Source organism: Callithrix jacchus, chromosome 20 (genome assembly GCF_049354715.1).
Source record: "Callithrix jacchus isolate 240 chromosome 20, calJac240_pri, whole genome shotgun sequence".
Taxonomy (NCBI): domain Eukaryota; kingdom Metazoa; phylum Chordata; class Mammalia; order Primates; family Cebidae; genus Callithrix; species Callithrix jacchus.
The window spans coordinates 7,188,913-7,195,753 of record NC_133521.1 but is presented as its reverse complement, the minus strand read 5'-3'; positions in this window follow the sequence as shown (position 1 = coordinate 7,195,753).

Genomic DNA, 6,841 nt, shown 5'->3' with positions numbered 1-6,841 from the left:
GGGAGACATTTACCCCTGCAGCTGCACAAGGCCATCCCCTGCCACAGACACTACACACGTGGAGGACATGCGCCAGGCCTTAAGAGACTAAGGTTTAGCCTATGCTTCTGGGACGTGGAAGGAACTCGAATAGCTCCACCATCGAGGAGCCTATTGTTTTTAGCAAATAAAACCAGAACTTTTTTTTTTTTATTGCATTTTAGGTTTTGGGGTACATGTGAATAACATGCAGGATAGTTGCATAGGTACACACGTGGCAGTGTGATTTGCTGCCTTCCTCCCCTTCACCTATATTTGGCATTTCTCCCCATGCTATCTCTCCCCAACTCCCCACCACCCGCTGTCCCTCCCCTATTCCCCCCAACAGACCCCAGTGTGTAGTGCTCCCCTCCCTGTGTCCAAACCAGAACTTTTTTTTAAAACAAAAACACTAGTATATTTCTTTTTAACTAAAGTACAATATACTTTTAACTAAGGTACAATATACTTTTAAAGGGCATAAATCCTAAGTGCACAGCTCAGTGAATTTTCTAAGCTAATTGCCCTCCAGTCAGTCACATACCCCCTCCTCCAAGGGTAGCTGCCATCCTGATTCCAACACTATAGATTAAGTTTAGGGTTTTTTTTTTTTTTTTTTTTGCCTGATTGAAGGTTGTAAAAATGGAACTCTAACAGGTGTTCTTTTTTGTATTTTGCCACTTTCGCACAATATGGTGTGTATAATTCATCCATATTGTATGCTCTTTCTTGTTTTTATGAAGTATTCCATCGTATGATTATACTGCAAGATATGCTTTCTACGGCTGACTGATGGATATTTGGGTTGATTCCAGTTCTTGGCTATATTGAATAAAGTTGCTGCAAAAGTTAGCACATGCCTATTGGTGCACACGTCCGTTGGTGCACATGTCCATTGGTGCACACATCCATTGGCGCATATGTCTATTGGTGTGCACATCCATTGGTGCATATGTCTATTGGTGCACACATCCATTGGCACTTATGTCTATTGGTGCACACATTCAATGGTGCATATATCTATTGGTGCACACGTCCATTGGTGCACACGTCCATTGGTGCACACGTCTATTGGTGCCCATGCCCACCGGCGCATATGTCTATTGGTGCACACATCCATTGGCACACACGTTCAATGTTGCAGATTTCTATTGGTGCACAATCCATTGGTGCACACGCCCACTGGTGCACACGTGCATGCAGCTCTGTTCAGTGTGTATGCATAAGAAATACCAGACCATCGAGGAGTGTATATTCGACTTAAGTGGATGGGCCCAGTGTTCCTAAGTGGTGCCAACCTGCAGCTGCAATGGCAGAGTATGAGTTCTAAGTCTCACTAAAGGTAAAGTGGATTACTACTGCCAGTCTTTAGCCATTCTGGCGTGTGCATAGCGGTTCTGCATCGTCTTTTATAACTTGCATATCCTGATGATTAATGACTTTTTTATTCTTAGGTCACTTGGTTATCCTCTTTTGTGAATTTTCTATACTATACAAGACTTTTGCCTATTTTTTCCACTGAGCAACCTGCTTTTTTTTCTTACCGATATATAGGAGTTAAAAATATATCACCTGGATAGGAGTCCTTTGTCAGATATGTTGTCAGAAGAAATATCTCCTCTTGCTTGGGTCGCTGGCCTTTTTACTCTCCTGGTGATGTCTTGGAAAAGCAGGAATTATTTTCTTTGCTTGAGACAGGGTCTTGGTCTATTGCTTGGCTGAAGTGCAGAGCCATGACCATGGCTCACTGCAGCCTTAACCTCCTGGGCTCAAGAAATCCTCCCACCTCAACCTCCTGAGTAGCTGGGACTACAGGTATCCACCACCATGCCTGGCTAATTAAAAAAAAGTTTTCTTTTGTATAGGTAGGGCCTCACTATGTTGCCTAGGCTCTTGAACTCCTGGCCTCAAGCGATCCTTACACTTCAACCTCCTAAAGTGCAGGGATTCCAAGTGTGAGTCACTGCACCTGGCCAGAAATTCTGAATTCTAATATAGTACAATTTATTAAATTTTTCTTTTATTATTGGAGCTTGTTGAGTTGTGTTAAAAATCCCTTTGCCTACCTCAAGGTCATGGAGATTGTCATGTACCATTCTTCTAAAAAGTTTCACAGTCTGCATCCATCTGGAATTGATTTTTGCATATGATGAGAAGCAGAGGGTCAATATTTTTTTCTATATGGATATTTAATTGACCTGCCTCATTTATTGGAAAGACCATCATTTCCCCACTGCACTGCAGTGTCACCTTTGCCACAAACCAGGGGATGGTATGCGTGTGAATCTCTTCCTGGTATATGTGTTTATCTGTTTCTTTACCTGGGAGTAAGTGTTTTAGGGAGTGCAGTAGAATAGTACTGCTCATGAGGTAATTTCAGAGTCTGTAAAACACCCGTTTAGAGTGTGCTGTAGGTGGTGCTGTCTGCTGATGGACGCTGGCTTGGGGTTGTCTGATAAAAATTCCTTTCTTAATGAGACTTGTGAATCTTGGGGCTTGCTGTGGACTTGCCTGGCCAGGATTTCAGGAACATGAATCTGAGGCTCCTTATGCTTGTGAGGTCCAAGCCTCAGCTGTTTTGAGTGCGGCAAGGTCTCTTCTCTGCTTTTATTTCTTTTCCCTTTTCCGGTTCACGCTGAACCCCAGAAAAGCCTGTAGCCTGGCGCTACAGGTGCATCTGGGGTCTGAGAGGTGGGCTTCTCACAGCAGTTCCTCCCTGGAGGTTCTGGAGGCATCAGGCAGTCTCTTGGAGACGTGGCATTCAACTCAGCAGGGGCTGGGCAAGACCTCCTACTAACATTAATTCTTGAACAGGGTTTTTGTGTTGATGTACAGGTCCCCGAACAGGGGCCCTGGGGTTGCAGGAGAAGATCCCCAGGCCCTGGTTCTGAATGTACCACTGGAGGGGCAGTGGGATGGACCTGCCTCCCACAGCCATCAGCCTAGGGCTCAAGCTCTGGCACTTTCACTAGGCAGAGACGGGCAGCCGAGTGTGACTGTGGGGGCAGGTTGAGGAGATCATTAAGCACGTGGGTTCCAGCTGCAGCTCTACCGTGAACTCAGGGAATCATGGGGGGATGCTCCACCCATTTCTGGGACTCTGACTCTGCCTTTCATCTCCATATTATGTGTTGAGTTGTGACCTTCCAAATGATATGTGGAAGTTCTATCCCCTGATACCTGGGAATGACCTTATCTGAAAATAGTGTCTTTACAGATCTAATAATGTTAATAGAGTGGACTCTAATGTAATAGGACCGGTGCCCTTAAAAAGAGACAGAGACACGTGGAGAAGACAGCCCGTGAAGATGGGGGCACAGACTGGAGTTGTGCTCCACAAGCCATAGAATGCAAGAAGCTAAAGAAATCAGGAAGAGTCCTCCCCCTCAGGCTTTTGAGGGAGCATAGTCCTGCTAACATCTGGACTTTGTGAGAAAAGTGTCTGGTCTGGGCATGGTGGCTCACACCTATAATCCCAGCACTTTGGGAGGCCAGAGCTGGAGGATCGCTTGCATCCAGGAGTTCAAGACCAACTTGGGCAACATGGTGAAACCATGTCTCTACAAAAAACACAAAAATTAGCTGGGTGTGGTGGTACACACCTGTAGTACCAGCTACTTGGGAGGCTGAGGTTGGAGGATTGCATAATCCCAGGAAGTCAAGGCTGCAGTGAGCTGTGATCATGCCACTGCACTCCAGCCTGGACAACAGAGTGAGTCCTTACCTAAAAAACAAAAACACACACACAAAGAAAAAACAAAGAAGAAGAAGAATGAGGAAATATTGGCTGTGTTAAGCCACCTAGTTGTCGTACTTCATTCTAGCAGCTCTGAGAAGCGAATGTACCCTATCTCTGGGCTTCCTTCTCCAATCTGTCCTTCACCACGTCATTTTCTGCTCCAAACCCATTAATGGTTCCTCACTGACCCCTGGAACATCATGAATGCTGGCGGCATCTCCCATCTAATCAGTTCCAACCCAAATCCTGGCTCTTGCCATTCTCTCTTTTGCTCTTTCCCCCTGCATTTTATGGCACACCTGATAGTCACTCAGGTCAAAGGTTGGCCCAAGGGCTATTCCTGAGTCCTCTCCCTCATGTCCATATCCAATCCAGGGACAAATTCTTTCATCTCTACCTCCACAATACATTCTTGATAATTGCTTCTACCGTGGTCACCTTACTTTAAGCCTCCAACCTTCTCTTCCTTTAACTGCACACTAGTCTCCTGTGGCAGGCCCATTGCAGAACTGTCCAGTCTTGCACTACTCCCTGCATCCGAGCTCTTGGAAACTCTTCCCTTCTATAGGTACAGGTTATTTCTCCATCCTTGAATTTGAGCTGACCTTGGGACTTGTGTTGGCCACTGAAGACTAGAGTGAGGTGAGAGTGATTGTGTGCCATTTCTGAGCCTAGTACTCAAGAGACCTTGTGCAGTTCTTAAAATGCAGCCACCATGAATACAAGCCCAGGCTAGCCTGTTAGAAGAAGACCTGCATGGAGCAGAGGCTAGCCAGCCCAGGCAAGGCCACATTAGACCAGCCAGACCCAGTTAACGCACTAGCTGACTACAGACATGTAAGTCCAGGCTAGCTCAGCTGAACCTGGCCAAGATCGGCAGAGATGCTCGATTGACCAGTGGAATCATGAGACTTTCTGTTGTTTTAAAGTATATTTTAGGGATTATTTGTTACACAGCTATAGCTGACTGATATACCTTCATACTCATCTCCAGGCTTTCTCTTTCTTTCTCACAGAGCATTTTTTCCTCTCAGAAGCCAGTGGGGCCTCTCCTGTACTTATTGCCCTCCAACATGATTTTCCACTGCAACTAGAATTATCTCCAAACTATAGCCTTCAAGGACCATAGCCTTCAAAGCCTGACCTGATCAATTCTCCCAACTCTCTCCTTTCCTCCCTCTGCCTCCACCATACTGACCTTCCTGCAAGTCCCATGAGCATGCGATGGCTTTTGCCATCCCCCTGCTGCAGCTGTGCCTCCAGGTCTGCTTATGGTGGCTTCTTCCCATCTTTCAGGTACCAACACAATCACTTATTCCAGGAGGCCTGCCCTGACCACCTTGCCTGAAGCCATCCTCTCTTACCCTCCTCCCAGTCACTTTCCTTGCATTCCACTGTTTTTATTTTCTCATTACTTGCAAAAAAAAAAAAAAATCCTTTTGCTAAAGTATGTATTATTTGTGTCCCCAACTAGACTGTAAGCTCATCAAAGCAAGAATGTGTATTTTTATTCACTGCTGTGTCCTTAGTAGTTTATAACAGTTTCCGGCACATAGTAGGTATTCAGTAAATATTTGCTAAATGAATGAATAACATCCCCAAGTGGGGGTGAGGGGAGCCTTTGCCACGAAACCACAAGCCCTTGGAGCATGGGATCTCCTGCCACTGTGCTCCTTGCTAATCGTCCACTCCATGCAGATTGACCTACCTACTGGTTTCCCATCATGCCACGCTGTCTCTGGCATCTGAACCTTTGTACATTTTTTTCCCTCTGTCTGCTCTTCCCTCCTATATAAAGATCCTGGATACTCCTGTTTATCCTTAAAAGTGTTACATTAGACATCTCCTTCTTCAAGAAGTTTTTACATCATCTGCTGCTCCCAGCCCACAGTGAAGGGCCTCCTCCCCCTGTTCTCTCAGGAAATTTGATTCCCTCACCTTACTCATCACATGGTGCTTTTAAATAGCTGGTTATTCCTCTGTCTTCAGGACTATACACCCAATGTGGGCAGGACCAGGTCTTCTTAATGACTGCATCCCTGGACTCCCATAGGGGATGACACACCCATAGGTGGTGCTTAGTAACTATGGAATGGCTGACTGTCAGGACTGAGGAATATGACTGGAGGCCAATGGACTGCAGGAGCTCAAGATGTGCCCTTTCTTCGACTGCACATCAACAGAAACCTGTGAAAAGTCAGGGCCAATGTGGGCCCTGGGTGGATGTGGAGAAGCCAAGAGCCGATGCAGTGTTGGGATCACACAGATCTGCCTGCTCCTACCAACTTCAACTCTCCACTAAGTAAGGAGAGCTCCTGATTAAGGCCAGGATGTTGGCATCTCCCTCAGCTTCTCTGTGACATCAGAAGGGCTGGGCTTTCCTTTTTTCTGAATACCTGTCTACACATGGGGCTCCTAGTGAGTTGTGGAGGAATAGAGCTTGGTGTAGGACTCCAGTTCTTCAGGGAAGGATCCCGGGGTCTTAGTGGACCACAAGGGAACTATAGCACATCACCCGTATAATACAGTTGGTGAAGGAGAAAAACGAATACATGAAATATACATGCCACCTTGACGTCGGTCCTTATTACAAGAAAGGAATCCAGCCACTGGCTTTATGCCTTATTCTGGGTCCATTTTTCGCTATCGCATTTTAAAGAGGGACATGCTAAGGATACTGCAGAGTTAATCAAACTGAATTGTATCACAGAAAACTGTGAAAAAAGTCTGAAAATGAAATGGCTAAATAATCACTGTCATATGACATCGCTATGGTTAATATATCTGACATTTAACTTTTCAGGGCCATTTTATCTGTGGTTTAATGTGTTCCTCATCACTAGTCCTGCCTGAATATGAATATTTACCAGCCAATTAAGGTTGCTGACTTCTCCCCTTCCACACTGCCTGGAATGAGAGGAAACAGGCTCAAATGGCAACAATGGAGAGGCAGAGCAGACAGGTGGAGGACTTCCTGAAGGCAAGGGCTCTCAGTGCAGAATAGAGGTTGGCTGTGCTCTCCTTGGCTAACCAGTCTGTGATACTGAAGTGAAGGCCTCTGAGGATGCTTTCAGGTTTGATTTT